Genomic DNA, 18,046 nt, shown 5'->3' on the forward strand with positions numbered 1-18,046 from the left:
TGGTTTCATTCTTCTGCATGTGACTATCCAGTTTTCCCAAAACCATGTGTTGAAGAGACCATCTTTTCCCCATTGTATATTCTTGTCGCCTTTGCCATGGATTAATTGACCATATAATCATGGGTTTATTTCTGGGCTCTGCTTTCTTCCATTGATCTATGTCTCTGATGTTGTGCTAGTACCATTCTGTTTTGATTACTACAGCTTCGTAGTATATCTTAAAATCTGGGATTGTGATATCTCCAGCTTTGTTCTTCCTTTTGAGGATTGCTTTGGCTATTTGGGGTGTTGTGTTTTCATACAAATTTTAGGCTGTGAAAATTGCTGTTAGTATTTTGATAGGGATTGCATTGAATCCATAGATTGCTTTGGGTGGTATGGGCAGTTGAATAATATTGGTTCTCCCATCCCATGAGAATGGAATATCTTTACATGTGTTTGTGTTTCTTTCATCAGTGTTTTATAGTTTCCAGAATATGGATTGTTCACCCCTTTGGTTAAGTTTATTCCTAGGTATTTTATTTCTGGTGCAACTGTAAATGGGATTGTTTTCTGAATTTTTGTTTGTGCTATTGAGAGTCTGAGAAGTCTTAAAAACCTAGTGCAATTTTTTCTCTCCTCCAACGTTCATAGGGACAGAAAAGGCCTTTCCCTCCATATTCTCCATCCTCTAAGCACATGCAAACGGTCTGTAATCACTAGGGATAGACGAGGGCCCTTAGTTATGTGAATCTAAGTTCTGCAGGTGTATCCTGGATTGTGGTTCTTTGATAGATGTCGATAAAGGGTCGGCCCTGAGTAATCTGCATATATATATATGAAATAATATTTTGCTTTCTCTATCTCCTATCTTTTGAATCAGTGCAAATTACACCTTTATTTTTAAAAAAAAAAGATTTATTTATTTCAGAGAGAGAATGTGTGTATGAGGGAGTTGGGGGGGCGGGGCAGGGCAGAGGGAAAGGAGAAGCAGACTCCCCACTGAGCTGGAACTCTGTCTCCCAACCAAGAAACATAGGCTTAACTGACGGAGCCACCCAGGTGCCCCCAATTTACACCTTTAAAAAATCTACACAGATAGGAGCACCTGAGTGGCTCTGTCAGTTAAGCATCTGACTCTAGTTTCAGCCCAGGTCGTGATCTCAGAATCCTGGGGTTGAGCCCATGTTGGGTTCTGTGCTCAGCGGAGAGTCTGTTTGAAGATTCTCTCCCCCTGTCTTTCCCCCCATTCACAAACATGTGCACCCTTTCTCAATCTATCTAAAAAAAATAACATCCTTAAAAAGAGTCTCCACAGATGATCATTATTGCCACTCTTAACTTCCCAGCATCTCACTGATCTTGTCATGACTTGGCCTGCACATCTGTTTTAAATCCCAGCTGTTCCCATTTCTGCTCACTCCCACTTCCCTCATTCTGGATGCACCCAGAGAACAAATCTCAGCTACCACCCATATAATAGCAATTTGCATGTAATAGCAATCGCATTTTGAAAAGTCTACTTTCTCCCTCAGCTTTCTTTTCTTCATCTCATTTACCAAATTTTTTTCTAGAATTCGGCGATACTAACTTTTAAGGCTTTGGATGCTTTTGTCTGGACTCTCTCCAAGATCTGTATTGCTCCTTTGAACCAAAAGTTCCTGATTTGGCCCATTAACATATGACACTCATTTAAAATTTCAGAATACATTTACTTCTCTCTCAAAAAAAAAAAAAATTTGAATACAGCGCTTCTGTGGAGATATGAGTAATAATATATTGGGAGCCAGAATCTTTTTTTTTTTTTTTAACTATAGATTACTGTGCTCCATACAGCGTGTATGGGAAACATTAAATGTTATCGTATTGATTTTCACTGAAATGGCTTTTTTCCAACAGTCCAGGCCCATCTTAATTGTTACCTCTTTGGGAAGCCTTTCCTGATCAGTTCAATTCAACCACCATCCCTCAGTTTTTAAGTCCCCTTGGGATCTGGGCCATATTGCATTGCCCTGCTAGCCATATATGGTAATACCCCCTTGAGGAGCTTTTAGACTGTGAAGCTCCTTACTCTTGTTTTTGTCTTCCAACCTCAGTACTGGGAATGAATCCATTTCAGTTAGAATCAACACTTGGGACAAATCTTTACCATATGTCTCCGTATACATTCCCCATCAAGCAGCAGCCAAGATGGAAGTCCCTTCAGGTTTGAGGACAGAGCACTTGTAACATGCCTGTCACCACCGCACAAAGTGGCATATAATAGCTGTTTTTTTAGTTGAAATATTTTTTGTCCAGTGAGACTCAAAGCATCCTGAAAGTGGGTGTTACATCTTAGAAAATTTTGCATTTCTTATAGAACTGTACCTAGTAAATATTCTTCAACAGTTGTACCATCGGAATAAAAAACAATAAAGTACGTTGATGACTAAACACCTAAACCCTTATTTTACAGATGAGGAAAGTAAAACCCAAAGAAGTGACATGATTCACCTAGATAAAAAGAGGTGTCAGACCGGACCTTAAACTACCCTCTACCCTGGGCTCTTTTTGCTTATTCTGTGTGTCCTTTGTGAATTAAAGGGGGTTCATTGATTGGCTTCCTAGCTCTGTCTCCAGAAACTCTTAAGTAAAATTCCACCACTGAACTCTTAAAAGGCATGTCTTCTGAAGGGTGGGATTTACCATCAGGAAATCAGGGAAATGCCATGGCAAAGACTGACTTTGATTTACTCTACTAGGCATGACTTTAATGACTAACCACTTGTGCACATACCCGGGCCCCAGCAACATGGGGTGGATTTGAATAGATTAGGTAATCACATATGAAAATAGAAGCACAAACTAGGCCAGGTTAAGAAAACTGGCCTCATATCAGTCAAAACTGCCATATCTAGAAGGATGAAAGTAGAAAGAAGATCCACTTTCGTTAAATTCAGTTGGGAACACTGTCCAATTTTAATTTAGCAAAATTTCATCAGAAGGGTTCTCCTGCAAATTGAATCCCATCTTACTGTTATTATTTGGATCTTGAGTGTGAAGAGTTTGGAATCTTAGTGTTCTTGCTGCCACTGCTGTGTCTGTTATTGTTGGATGCTGGGACTCATCTCCAGCCATGCTCTTACCCAGCAAAGTAGCCTCCATCTCATTCCTTGATGATGAGTCAGATCATCTAGTTAGTCTCCAAAAGTAACACTCAGGGAGAAAGAGGCAACCAAGGCGGCCACATCCAGTCCTTGTGAGCTCAGGACCTGAGTTTAAATTTGAGGGGTGCCTGGGTGGCTCAGTCAGTTGAGTGTCTCCCTTTGGCTCGGATCATGATCCCAGGATTCTGGGATCAAGCCCAGCATCAGGCTCCCTGCTCAGTGGGGAGTCTCCTTCTCCTGCTCCCTCTGCCTGCTGCTCCTCCTGCTTATGCTTTCTCTCTCTCTCTCTCTGTCAAATTAATAAAGACATAATAAAATATTTAAAAAATAAAATTAAAAGGTTATTTGATACATGTTTAAAGAAATTCCAGGAACAAACACACATAGCAAGGGTCTTCAACTGGTAGAATTTATTCTTTAGAAGTTACTTCCAAAGCCATGCTCACCCTCTTCACTTGCCCAGATACTAAAAACCCAAAACAAAGCTTCTTATGAGTTTTGTGTCTGGTAGGATCAGAGTCATGGGAATTGTTCAAAGTGTGGCTCTTTTGGCATTATGTGCCTGAAAAATTCTTCAAGTCCAACTGCAAATGAGTCAGCAGAGTTTTCTGGAACAGCCAAGGAGAAGATGCTTTCTTTAGGAGACTATTTATTTGGTTGCTACATAATACCGTAGATTAACTAGGAGTAAGAATGAGTGAAACTGTTTGGAAAAAATGATAGCAGCTTGAGAGCTTCACTCACCCCTGACCTAATGGAGGAAGAAACATTATAGTTCCATGCAACTCATTATTCTGAGGAGGAGTAAGAGTGACATCAACCAAAATGTCATTACAAAATCTTTGATCATATTGGCCCAGGTATCAAGCTTATAAGGTCAAGATTTTAGAAAAAAGTGAATTGGTTCAAAATTTAAATAAGGCCTTGATATTTAGAGACATATGTTAAGAAATGCATCAAGAGCGAAATCTCGCCAAAATAATATGGCTCAGACCCATCTTTCCTCATTTTCTAAACATCTCCATATCTGCCAAAATGACCAGGGTGGAGAGTGATGGCTTCAATATGTTTAAGATTCAGGCTGAGTTTGTAGTGATTGTCTCTGAAATCTACCTCTTATCGGATGATGTCCTTGAATGTTTGCTTCTTAGGCTATTTCTTCTGTCTTCTTGGACATCAGTTGCTCCAACTCTAGGAGACCACTCCCGTAAGTATATGCCCACCTTGATGTATTCATCCCCAGTTCAAAACACTTACCAACTCGTGGCCAACTTTATTCTATTCATACCCTTTTCCCTGAACTCTTTGGAAGTACTTTCCAGACCTTATATTGTTTTATCCATAAATAGTTAAGCATTCATTTGTTAAAAAAAAAAAAAAGATAATTTCAGAAAACATAACCCTAGTACCATCATCCCCTCCAAAAATATTAGCATTTTTTACAGTTTTACTTTTTGCTGACAACTAGCAACTATATTAAAAGATGACCAGAGACAAAAAAAAGGAAAGATCACCTGGTTCTTTTCTTTGAACATTTGCTTGCAAAGCATCACATGTCCGCCCAAAAGGGTCTGTTCCTCTATATTCTACCACTAGGAGCAGCATGACATTCGGAGATGAGAGAAAAGAACCGAAATATCATTTCTCTATAATACTGTCATCTGGAAACACTGATCTCAGTAGGTGGGTTGTTAGGGTATTGTTCCTTTTGCTTTTAAGAGGCAATATACTGATGAGTTTTTTTAATGAGGGCTTACAACAAAAGAACCCTCCCTTTAACATTGGCTCTACAGATTAAAGAAAATGAAACGTGGGTGAGACTGGCTTTGAAGAAATTTCATGGCAGGCAGAGAAGGCGGGCAGACCTGTGAAAACCTTCACAGAGCCACACGTTCCTCCCAAGCCCAGCTGGGACTACTATTTAAAAAAAAAAAGCAATCAGTCTTAACACATCTTGCATTTGTTTTATGCATATCAATTCTGTTTGCTTCTTAAAGAGTATGATTAAGCTGTATGAAGACTCAAGGCTAAGAAAATCCTTAGTCTTAAGAAAAGAACTGAAGAGGGAGGAAGACACCTCAGGCCCCAAGACACCGACCAAAATTAGATAGAACTCATCTGGCAGAACAGACAATCCTGTCTCCTCATGTCAGCCCCTAAATTCTGGCTGGCCCCCAGAATATAGCCATGGTAAAGGTAAAAAGGTTGGTTTTGGGGATGAGCCTTCACCCAAACCAAGTCGTTCTGGAATAAGGATGGTCTAACAGCTGAAATCCCATACTGTTATGTCTCCTTTTTAAGGATCAGGGGCTCATCAGAGTCACTTGTCTGACTGGGAGGGGTATAATTAGTGTATGGTCCATTTGGGGTCAGGTGGTTCTTTGCTATTGGGGGTGTTGGGTGGCTGTGCACTGTGGGAGGTCCCGCAGCATCCCTGGCATGCAGTGCTACCTACTAGATGCAGGTAGCACTGCCCTCCCTTGACGACCAAGATGTCTCCAGACAGTTCTCAGTGTCCCCTGGGGGCTAAAATCAACCCTAGTTGAGAACCACTGCAATAGAAGTAATATTTTATCAACTATATGAAACATAAAATTTGCTAAGTGATATGAAATAAACTATTTGAGATGTCAAGTCTTAAACCACTACCGGCCACCTGGGTGGCTCAGTCAGCTGGGCGTCTGACTTTGGGTTGGGTCGTGATCCCAGGATTCTGGGATTAAGTCCCACATTGGGCTTCCTGCTCAGGGGGGAGTCTGCTTCTGCCTCTGCCTCTCACCCCTGCTCTAATGTCTCCTCTCTCTCTCTCTCTCTCGCTCACACATACACACTCTCTCTCCCTCTCAAATAAATAAAATCTTTAAAAAAAAAGGAAATCACTACCATCCTTTTAAAAAAGTGTTAATAATAGACACAAAATAATAAAAGCTACTATTGCCTTGAAATAGTCCCTCAAGAAAGGGAAGCACTTGTGTCAATTCTGCCCTTTCACCTGTGAAGATGACTGTGATAGGAGGTGTGGTAAAAGACATTGTTCAGAAACCTGTTCCAGGTTTGCTGGTGAGAGTAGTCCCTGGCTTGGGGCCACAGCTGCCATGCAGAGTCTCTCTGCTGACACTCCCTCCCAACTGCTCCTGAAAATCCCCACATTGTTTGAAGTTGAGTATTATAATTACAGAGACAGGCTCTGAGAGCCAAAAAAAATAGAGCTACTTGACCAGAGCGGCAGGATAGAGAATAGACCGTTGGGACTGGTAGAGTTTAATTTTTGTGGTTTTAAAGTACTCATAAATGTGGTAGGGGAGGCTTTTGAAGATGATCCTCGACTCATCAGACACCCTGTCATTTTTTCACCCACCACCATTATAGAGAATCCAACCAAAGTTCAGGAGGACTGTAGAAGTGATTCTTTATGAGCCTGGGTTAGTGTGTGAAAGTTACAAAGAGTGAAGTCATGTATGTGTGTGCATAGATGTGTGTAGTCTAGGTTAGTCTCTGTAAATGCCCGAGAGGATGAAGTGATGGGGGTAGTTGAAAACAAACACTGAGCGCACGCTGGGGCCAAGACACTGATCAGAGACAAATGACCTGCAATACTGAGAAGGAGCCATCTGTCATGGCTGGAGGCTCAAGCAGAGAAGAGATAAGTGGGGAGGCCCCAGGAGCAGATGGGGAGGCCGAACCCCCACCCAGAGCAGAGGGTCCAACAGCTGGGACTCATTAATCCAGACAGCTGACTGTTACGTCATGTGTCAGATTACACCCAAGTGAAGGGCTGAACGTTCCAAGCAAGTTCGGGCCCAACTGAACTTCACAGACTGTCCACCTTGGAATTTGGTAAGGAATAACAACACTGTTCTGGCCTACCTTGTTGTTCTCTATGGAAAGAGCAGGAAGAAGGCATATAGGTCCTTCCTGCCTCTTTGAGGTTTTAAAGAAGCTGCTTGAGGGGCGCCTGGGTGGCTCAGTTAAGCACCCAGCATTTGATTTTGGCTCAGGTCATGATCTCAGGGTGGTGAGATTGAGCCCCACATAGGGCTCTGCATGGGGTGTGGAGCCTGCTTAAAATTCTCTCACCCTCTGCCCCTCCCCACTAAAAAAAAAAAAGCCGCTTGACTTTTCTTTGTTCTCTGTTTGCTTTCTAAATTACATTACAGAAGTGCCTTCTTAGCGCAGTAGGCAGCGCGTCAGTCTCATAAATTACATTACAGGGGGAAAGATAAGGAATTTTGGTATGAAATTCAACCCAACAAAGTGACCCTGTAGTCTGAGATGTGGAAAGAAAAACATTCTGAGGATGAACCTGACCCCCTCATACTTCTTAGTGATTCCACAAGCACCACAGACAGCCTATCGAAAGCTAAACTTGACACCTTCTCCCCTCTCTGGCATTCCCTCCAAGTCTAAAACCAAGCTCTCGGAGCTCAGCTCTACATCATTTATTAGAGTCTGTCTCTTTAGCATCTCTTGAAACCATCTTGACTTCTCCATGCCCGTTGCAGTTGCCTTAATTCCAACTTCCAGGAAGTCCTGCCTGGACTGTTAGAACTGCTCCGTTGGGGAGGAGGAACTTCCTCTGCCCTTCAAGGTTCTTCCACGTGGACTAAGAATTGAATTGACATGAGATAGATGAACAGGAGAAAATCACATTTAATTTCATACACATAGGGAAACCACACAGACCCGGAAATTTGGAAGACTGGCACAAGTTGGTAAATATGTCATCCTGAGCTAAGGAAAAGGGGCTGGAGGTCTGGGACACCAAAGAGTGCAATTCACAGGAAGATGAAAAAGAGTAAATGTTTGGTAAATAAATGTTTGCTGAGCCACTCAGAAACAATGTGGTGGAGGACTTTGATCAAACAGGCCTTAATAGTTTTCCCCGTCTATTGTACCTAGTTCTTATCATAATTTTTTTAAAAGATTTTATTAATTTGACAGAGAGATCACAAGTAGCAGAGAGACAGACAGAGAGAGAGGGGGAAGCAGACTCCCTGCTGAGCAGAGGCCACCCCCCCCCCCCCGATTTAGGGTTCGATCCCAGGACCCTGGTACCATGACCTGAGCCAAAGGCAGAGGCTTAACCTACTGAGCCACCCAGGTGCTCCTATCATAATGTTTTTAAGCTGCTCGCTCTCTTCCTGGAACAGGTCCTCAGTCTAACTTGTTTTAGGCAGTTGAGGGGGAGGTAAAGAGCTTTTCCGTAATCTGCTGGGTTTTGATTGCATTTTAATTCAAAATAGTCCTCCTGCCAAAGTGGCCCATCTTTGAGCGGCCTGCCCTTGGCCCCAAGTTTCTTCTAGTTGACCTCTTCACTCCACTGCATTCTTCCTATGGCTTTCAGAATATTCTTTTTTAAAACTCAGATCTGTTCTTACTATCTTCTTGCTTCTAACTCTTAAATGGCTGCCCATTCTCAAAGGTTTTTAAACCTTTTTTTTTTTTGGTTCCCAACAGACACAGAAATTTCCTGAGAGCAACAGAATTCTGTCAGAGTCAGATTTTAACCAACTTCTCTTCTTTTCTTTTTCTAGAGAAATCAAGCTCAGCAGCGTGAGTCCCTACACCTCATTACAAGGTATGGTGCAGATGACATAGACGAGGCAATGTGTATAGTTGCCTTCGTGCAGGGTATAATATGTCAGCTTCTTCTCACAAAAGGATGTGTGTTGGAACCAATGTTAGGTTCTTTGTTTTGATAAATGCACCATGGTTATAGATGTTAGTGTTAGGGGAAGCTGGGTAAAGGAGTATGCATGGGAACTGTGTGCTGTCTTTGCAACTCTTCCGTAAATCTGGAAGCATTTTAAGATGTTACGCATGTTCTTGATGCCTCCTCTGTGTGAATGGTGGAAATACGGTACTCCACATTCAGTGACATCCACTAGGTGGTTCGAAACCCGACAGCCGTGGGGTACCTCCATCATGGCAACTGGTAACTGTTACAAACATTTATCAGCACACCAAACCAGTTGTTGCCCACTGCTTGATAAATAGATACTGATAAACAGAGGTTGCCAAAAGCACGAGGGAGAAGAGACAATGGCAGTCGTGAACGCGCCGACCCCCCCCCCCCCCTCTCTGCGAGAGCCGTGGGCCTCCTGCTTATGGGGGTTTCAGAGTCACTGGGCAGCCAGGTCACAGGCATATGGCCAAGATCCCTGTGCTGCACCTGGGTCCCAGAAAGGCAGGGTGTGGACCACCCCCCACCATTTGAGATCCTGAAGAATTTGCACAGTAGGGATGGTGCTTGAGAGAGTAAGCCAAACAAGAAGATTGCGATGATTTTAGCCATTGTGAGTAAATAGAGAAACTTTCAAAATACTTAAAATTTGGGGCGCCTGGGTCGTTCCGTTGGTTAAGCAACTGCCTTTGGCTCAGTTCATGATCCCGGAATCCTGGGATCAAGTCCTGCATCGGGCTCCCAGCTCCATGGGGAGTCTGCTTCTCCCTCTGACCTCCTCCCCTCTCATGCTCTCTCTTGCTCTCTCTTTTTCAAATAAATAAATAAAATTTTAAAAAAGAAAATTCTTAAAATTTGGCATCAGGGAGCAGGGCTCACCAGTTCTCCATAGCAATTACCAACGTAACATTTTCCAGCTTGATTTTCTGTCCATGAAACGCCCATTAAACGATACTTTTCTGTGCCAGCATCACTAGAAAGATTAAGTGTGAGAGAAATGGAACACTTACAGGGGACAGACATCCAACAGAGTGAGATGTTGGAAGATTCCCTATCCAGATCTTCCATGGCAGAGACGATCAGCATTGAGGGTACGTTTTGGTAACTTTTACGGCACAAACACTATTCCAAAATGTCAATAGTTCTGAGGCAGAAAAACATCTGAGGCAGATGAGACATGAGGATTTTATCCTTGGGGGATAGAAGGCAGGACTCAGAGGTGGGGTTAAGTATGAAAATAAGCATATAAGGCAAAAATGGCTCATAACTAAAATGACTCTCTAAAATCCCTTATATCTGTGGTTTCATAGAAAGGATACACCCTGAGGGGAAATTTAGAATATTTTCTTGTGTGTTTTTGCTTTCCTACCACCCGGGGTGATGGGGGGCCGGAGAGGGTAACGTCGCCTTAAGACATTAATGAGTCACAGCTGGGGACTTGAGGCATCCTTCATTACTCGTAAAGCCCAAGAAAGGATCCTTCCGGGTCCAGCGGGATTTCTGCATGTCCTACTAGATATTTATGTGAGCAAAACCCACTCTACATTATCTGAGGGTGCATATCACATTACTTTATAAATAAACAAAGAGGTTTTTTTTAGCACAGTTTTAATAAACACTGAATTTCTCTGGAAGTAAATTACTATGTAAATCAGAAGGCCATGTTTTATTTTGTGGAGAACTTTCACACAAATTGTTCTGTTCCAGAAAGTCATGGCACCACCAGTCTTCAACTCGGCGAGATTAGATCTATTGACATTTGTAGCCGTTGCATTCTTGGGGACCCTACAGATAGGCACAAGCATGCGATGACTTTATTTTACCTTCTAGTGCAACTTTATATGAATCAAAATGCATATTATTTTATTATAGATAGTCTTATTTCTCCCTGATATATTACCGTCATAACATTACATTGATATTTTTAGATTATTTGCATAGATAGGTTTTATTATCCACGAATTTCCTTTTGGGATAGCAAAGGAGCTGTTGTGACTTACCAAAAAGGTACATTGGTCTGATAAAGTTGAGAGTCAGTTGCCTTAAAGTTCTTTAAATCACTGGAAACTGGGCAGCTTGAAACCAAGTCAAGAACAAAACTTGTTATTTTTTTTTTCATTTTGCATTCACACCGTGGCCTCCTTTCCCAGGGATACTGGAGATCTTGGCTTTGTTTTATTTAAGGTGAAGTTTTTCTGCCTCAGAACTATTGACATTTTGGACCAGATACTTCTTTGTTTGGGGGGGGGGGGTGTCCCATGAACCATAAGATCTTTAGTGGCATCCCTGGCCTCTACCTGCCAGACGCCAGGGGCAATTCCCCACCCCACCCCCGCCACCACCACCAAGTTTTGACAACCAGAAATGTCTCCAGACACTGTCAAATGCCCTCCAGGAGGCAAAATCATCCCTGGTTGAGAATGTCTGACTGTAGGCTACTCCACTCTTCGAGTTCTCTTTAGAGTGGGGGGCATCTTGGTCATGTTCCTCAAAGGATGATCTGAAGTTTGTGTCCAAACAAGGAGGAGCCATCACGGTACTGACAAAAAGCGCAAGTCAGAATCAGGTGGGGACAGCAATCACCATTATCACACGCCTGCCCACCTGTAAGGGCGCAGATACAGAGCTACAAGGATCGTGGCTTAGTCCCACTTGGGCCTGTTCGTAGCCATTCAGCTCTGGCAATTTAACTACACGGAACTCTGATTCCTCATCGACAGACTGAGAGTGAAAACCATCCACATCTCAGGGTTGTTGCAAGCATTAAATGAGATCGTGTAAGTGAGGGGCTCACAACAGTGCTTGTCTTATTTATCTTTGTAGTGCCTTGTTATCTTAACCCAGGCGAAGCTCAAAGCTCGAAGCTGCTCATTCTGAAGGCACAAGGTCAGAGCCCCTAGGAACATGGACTGATAAGCCAGCCTTAGCTTCAAAGGGCAAATGATTTGAGCTGTTCCAGTTGCTGGGCTGCAGGTCTGCTCAGCTGCCAGCCCCCTCGTGGGAAGACTCCTTTTCTCCTTCTCGCTACTTTTCTTCCAAGGGACCCACTGTAGCCCCAGGAAGCAGAGATGAGAAAGAAACAGTCACCAGAGCTTCTGGGACGGTTATAACGACAGCAGCTAGGAACCCAGCTCTTCTCGGTGACATCATCTGCCCTTGGACCCAGTGAAGTTCATAGGAAAGGCAATAAGCAAGGCCTTAGCTGTCCCATTCCCTCCCATTTGCATGTGCAGTACTTACCATTATGAGGCTTAGAAAGCTTAAGTCGCTCAGCTGATGTCACACAGCTGCAAAGGGAGGAAGCAAGGATTTGAACCCAGTGACTAGAATACATGCTTCAAAAAGTCTGAAGGAGAAACCTCGTGTCGAAGCAGTGATGGCATACCATGGCTTTAGGCCGGTGACCCTAGACACATGGGGCTATCTAAATGCAAATGTATATTAATTAAATTAAAATTAAAAGTCCATTCTTTGGGCACCATAGTCCCATCTGAGTACACAATAGCCACATGGGGCTAGGGACTGCTATACTGGACAGCACAGATTCAGAACATTGCCATCATCACAGAAAGTTCTGTTGGACAGCACTCTGCATTTTTTTAAAAAGATAGATTGATTGACTTGAGAGTGAGAGGAAGAGAGAGAGAGAGAATCTCAAGCAGACTCCTTGCTGAGCAAGGGTCTTGACCCGGGGCTCTATGTCACAACCCATGAGATTGTGACCTGAGCAAAACCAAAAGTCAGACATTTAACTGACTGAACCACTCACGTGCCCCAGCACTGTGCATTTTAAATAGCCACAGAAACTTAACTCCGTTTTCCTGTCATTTTTACTAGGACTCTGTTAAATTAAAATGAAAATATACTTTAGAAATTTCTGGGAGAAATGGGTGTTGATTTTTTTGTGTGTCATTTTGAGGACATTGATAAGTGGAACATTCGCTCTACCTGTATTAACTCCTTGCTAAATTAGTAACCGAGTCACAAAAAAGAAACTCCCTCTTCTAATACCCTTTCTTAGTTCTCAGTGTTTTCAGAGAGAGATTATTTTTTAAATCCCCTACTCAGAACTATGCCACCTTTTTCAAATATGGACTTTACTGTATTTTTTAATGACTTCAAGATCCAGAAGGGAATTATTCATAAACAGCCATACATCATTTTCCTCTGATTATTTCCAGGAAGACCCAAGGAAAGCAAGATGTACTAGATCTTTCTGAGCTGGAGAGTTTGTATTCACAAACTCAATGTGGACTGAGAAAAATTATAGATGTTTCCCAAGGAGAACACTTCACTTCTAGAAGTACCCAAATAAGACAAGTTGGATCCATTCCCTTCATGGCATGGGAGGCCCTCAGAACATACTAGAAGAATTGTGGAATCATAAAGAGTCAGAGCCAGAGCAAATCTGCGAAAACATTTTGTCACATCTGTGGATAGAAACTGAGATTGGGAGTGAAGGTGCGCCGCCAGTTAGCAGAACCGGGACTAGGGATCACTGGTGCTTTCCTTTTGGAAAATCAGGCCAGAACAGCGAATGCCCTTTGGCTGTAGTACTGAGAACAAACCAGCGTATTCGGACAGTCTGTTATAACCCAGATGGGGTTCAACCACCTCATGTAACTTCCAAAGATGGTGATTGTCAATCTCCTGACACAACATAAAGCTACAAACAGCCCTTTCCATTCATCGGGTCCCAGTGTCTTTGAAAACATAGAGATTAGACACTTTTGTCCTTCAAGATTTTCAGCCGCTTTCTTCAAAGGAGGCAGAAGTTCAAAGGAAAGAAGCAATGTGGAGGCCCATTGTTTAGGCCCAAGCTGGCTGAGTTTCCAAGGCCTCGAGGGAGTTGGGGGTTGAGGTCCCTGTCACCTTGATTAGGCTGTCAAACAGCCTTTCCTAAAGTAACCCTTGCAAAGGTCTCCTTCTTTGTCTTTGTCTCCACCTTTGTCCCTGTCGTCAGAGCCTTTTATCTCTTCTCGGTGCCTTGCTCTGTCTCCTCTCCACTGCAGGAATCCTCAGCTCTTTATGAGGAAAACCCCAGGACTTCAATATTTGCCCAAATCAGTGTCTGTCCCTAAAGCATAATATTTTAATTCCTTCAGTTTTGCGATCAGGCCGCACGTGCCTACATTATAGGATTGTCACAGGATTAAATACAATCCTTTATTAAGTGAGTTGGAGATGCTGGGTTTATTAATTTCCTAAGGGACTTTCTGTCACTAGAAAAACATGCTAGCCACGTGGTGCTCCTCCCCCAAATAGAAAATTTCTTCAGCAAAACCCTAGACTCAGCAGGTAAGATGCAGAGTCTTAGGCTACATCCACCAATACTGGGAGACTGGAGAAGTCTCTCTTGTGTCCTTTTTCTTGTACGAAGCCTTATGTTGCAGTTGGACAGGTGGATGGGAGTGAGAAAGCTCCCAGACCCTGAAACACAATGACTGGACCCAAATAATGACACTGTGAGGGCCTGTGTTAGCGACCTGTTGCCTTGTTAACAAGTTATCCAAAAGCGTCATGGCTCAAGACAATGACCACTTACTAGCTCACACTTTCTGGAGGTCAGGAATCCGGGGGGATTCCTCCTCAGGGTCTCTCACGGAATTGCAGTCAAGATGTTGGCTGGGACTATGGTCATTCGAAGGCTCGGCAAGGACTGGTAGGTCCGCTTCCAAGATGGTGCACGGGCATGGCTGCCGGCGGGAAGCCTCAGTTCCTGGCCACTGGACCCTCTGTAGCGCTGCCTGAGTGTTCTGATCACAGGAAAGCTAAGCCATGAGAGTCTCAGAAGTCACACAAGGTCACTTCTGCCATATTCTGTGATTTACCAGTGAATCCTTAAGTCTAGCCCTCACTAAGGGTGGGGGAAGGGGGGATTAGTCTCCACCTTTTGAAGCAGAGAAACGTCAAAGATCTGTGGCCTTTTTAAAAGCTGCCACAGGGCCCCTGCCTAAGTGGCTCACCTCTTGGCCTCCTGGCAGCCCCGCATATCTGCTTTGTAACTGCCAGATCCTCCTGGTTGTAAATGCACAGGGGCTGAGTAAAGGGCTCTGCAAAGTTGGGTAGAAAAGAACTTCAAATGGTATAATAAGCTTTGCATGGCCTTTTCATTCTCTTTTGGTTATAGGTTTTTCCTGGAATGCACAGAGCCACGAACTCTGCATATTAAAATTCCCTTTATGGGCCATTACTAATCTAAAATTTACGGTGACTGAGACCAGTTGGATTATAAAATAACTTTGTCCATAAGAATAAGTAGTGTGTAAATGAGGTCTGAGAAGCTGTGTTTACATACTTTAATGAGGTCATTGCTGCTTTTAGGCACTTTATGGCCGAACTTTCTATTTAATTGAATTGTAGAGGCCAGATTTAAGCTGACATATAAGAAATGTTCATTTAAAAATGTAATCTTCTTGTACCCTGGAGCCGAGGGAAAGATCATGTAGCCTCCAGTGTGTGCCACGTAGACAACCATATTTTGAGCCAAGTGGATCGGCTGTTCTTTAAAGGCTATTCCTCTTTATGTTCGTTTTCAGTGAAAAAGTGAAAAATTGGAAGCGTGCGGAAAAATTGCAGGAAATGCATAGTAAAGACTTGTATATCCTCCACTTACATTTGATCATATTGACATTTGCCCATATTTACTGCTTTTTTTCCTTCTCTCTCTCTCGAAACATAGAGATTCTTGTATACGCGTATATGCGCACACATGAATTGTGCAAAAATATTGCCTTTTTGTTGCTGACCCATTTGAAAGTAAGTTGCAGATATCATGACACTTCACTCCTAAATACATCTCCCAAGAAATTTCCCCAGTGGATATGTCAAAAAGTCACATAAGTCAGCTTGAAAGTGCTGCTTCTGACAAAATCAGGAAAAAATCTGAAGATCAAAATAACTGAAAATAAAAGACTATAATCTGTTAAACAAAATAAGAAGCCATGAGCCCATATGGATACAGATAAGTAAATGAAAAAGTGGAGGGAGAAAAGCTTATCTGAATAATAGGAGGCCAACTTTATCATCAAAAAAATAATAGATTTTGCAAGAACCAACGAGTACTAAAATCAGTAGGAGGAACGTTAAGGATTGTATTGGTCTCCTACTGCTGTAAGAAATGACCACAAATTCTGTGACTTAAAACAACGCAAATATATTATTTTACAATTCTGTAGGTAAGAAGTCCAACACTGATCTGCCTGGGTCAGCAGGGCGGTATTCCTTTCTGGAGGCACTAGAGAAGCCCTTAACTTACTTCCAGCTTCTAGCTGTATTAATTATGACTTTTTAAAAAATTAACATATAATGCCTTTTTGTTTTCTGTATTTCTTTTTTTTTTTTTAAAGATTTTATTTATTTATTTGACAGGCAGAGATCACAAGTAGAGAGGCAGGCAGAGAGAGAGAGGAGGAAGCAGGCTCCCCGCTGAGCAGAGAGCTCGATGCAGGGCTCGATCCCAGGACCCTGAGATCATGACCTGAGCCGAAGGCAGAGGCTTAACCCACTGAGCCACCCAGGCGCCCCTTGTTTTCAGTATTTCTGATGCTTTGATGTCATGGGGGCTTGCTGAACCGTGGAGGGCCTACCCCTCCCAGGCACAGCCAGTTCCTAGAGATAGAAAACCAGCCTTCAAATGGGCCTTCCAGATGCAATCTAGAGCCCTTACCTCCAACCCCCTCCTTTATTAAGCTGTTAGGTTTTGCCGGCGTAAGTAAGAAAAAGGCTACGAGGCAAATGAATCCGAGAGATGAACTTTATTGCAAGCACCCTCGGGCGAGGTTCTGGGACTCACAGTGCGGGGTGGGGGGGCAGCAGTAGTGAGTCGGGGAAGTCGCGCTGGGAGTGAGTTGGGGAGGTCCTTTTATCGGATTGAGGTAGGGCATAGCCTTGCGTCCATATAAGGCAAGGTATGTGGTGATTGGGGGATAGAGGGCAGGGAGAGTGTATCGGACCAAGGTAAGGCATGGGCTCAAGTCCATATATGGCGGAGTATGTGGTGATCGGAGGGTATGGGGCGGGGAAAGTCCGTGATGGACAGTTCCCCATTGGGAAGTTCCTGGGTGGAGAGTTTCAGTTTCCTGGTGGTGACATGGAGGCTGCAGTGAGGGTGGTGGGAAAGTCCACGATCTTGGAGAGGGTTGGTGGGAAGATGCGCCATTTTGGAGTCCTGGTTTCCCAGCCGGACCATCGTAAGCTTTACAGCCTCAGCCACTCTTCCCCTGTCCTAATCATGTCAGGGCTCTCCAGAGTCAGCAAAGCCCCAGGATGTCAGAGCATCAGAAACCTGGAATTAATGTGCATGCACCACACACACACATACACACACCTACCTGGTCTTCCAAGCAGGCTCACTCACGTGGCTGGTGCCCCGAGGCCTCTGTTTTTTCCATAGGTCTTAAAAATCTGCCATTTCTCAACGAGACTTAAATGCGAACAGCTAAAATGTTAACACCTTGAGTGAAGGGGCACACTGAGGTGTCAGCAACCGATGCCACACCCTGCCCTCAAAGCAGGTTTTGATAGCTTCGAGAGATGACGAGGCCCTTGGCCTTGAAGGGGAGGAAAGGTTTGAAGAAAACAGAAGAGGGAGATTGATGTCTCCTTCACTGTTTTGCCCAGGGCTCCATCTGTCATCCACTGAATGTACTAGAACATAACAAATTGCTTATTTTAAAATTAAAATTATATAGTCTTTCTTCCTATTAATCTAGATTGTCAAGATGTCTCTGTATTAGCATCATGCTTCGTGGTGAAGCATTCACTCATTCCATCAAGTAGTGACTGAGCTTGCGTAGCATGCTGTATACTGTGGTGGGCATTGGGGAATAAAACAGTGGAGAGACAAATATGGCCCTGTCTTTCGTGAAGCTCACCTTACGCTGTAGTGGAGAAGCCAGGAAATCAAGTAACATACAAATAAGTGTAAGACTGTAGCCCTGACAGATGAGGACGGGGGATGGCGGTTGGGGGAGGAATTATGACAGGGTTCTCTGAGGGAAGTTAGCAGAGTGACTATTAGATGGTGGCCTCCAGAACCGCATATCCATTACTTTGTTGAAGCCACCAAGGATGACAGCATTATAGGCTAGAGAGGAAGCCTGTAGGCAAGGTGCAAAAATGTGCCATGAACCATGGAGGTCAGTAGTGGAGACTGAAGATGGTTCAGGGGCAGTAATGAGCTGGCAAGAAGGTTCACCTTGATTTTCAAGAGAATATGGAGGGGAATGGCTGGGAA

At 43.4% G+C, this 18,046-nt stretch overlaps 1 long non-coding RNA gene across 1 annotated transcript in view; it reads left to right on the forward strand.

Moving 5' to 3' along the window:
* Positions 1–18,046, forward strand: part of LOC131820898 (uncharacterized) — a 132,829-nt gene that overhangs the window by 10,545 nt on the left and 104,238 nt on the right. The window contains exon 2 of the long non-coding RNA XR_009349824.1: positions 8,660–8,703. This is a non-coding gene — a long non-coding RNA (uncharacterized LOC131820898). The remainder of the gene's footprint in view (positions 1–8,659; positions 8,704–18,046) is intronic.

Source organism: Mustela lutreola, chromosome X (assembly GCF_030435805.1).
Source record: "Mustela lutreola isolate mMusLut2 chromosome X, mMusLut2.pri, whole genome shotgun sequence".
Lineage (NCBI taxonomy): Eukaryota > Metazoa > Chordata > Mammalia > Carnivora > Mustelidae > Mustela > Mustela lutreola.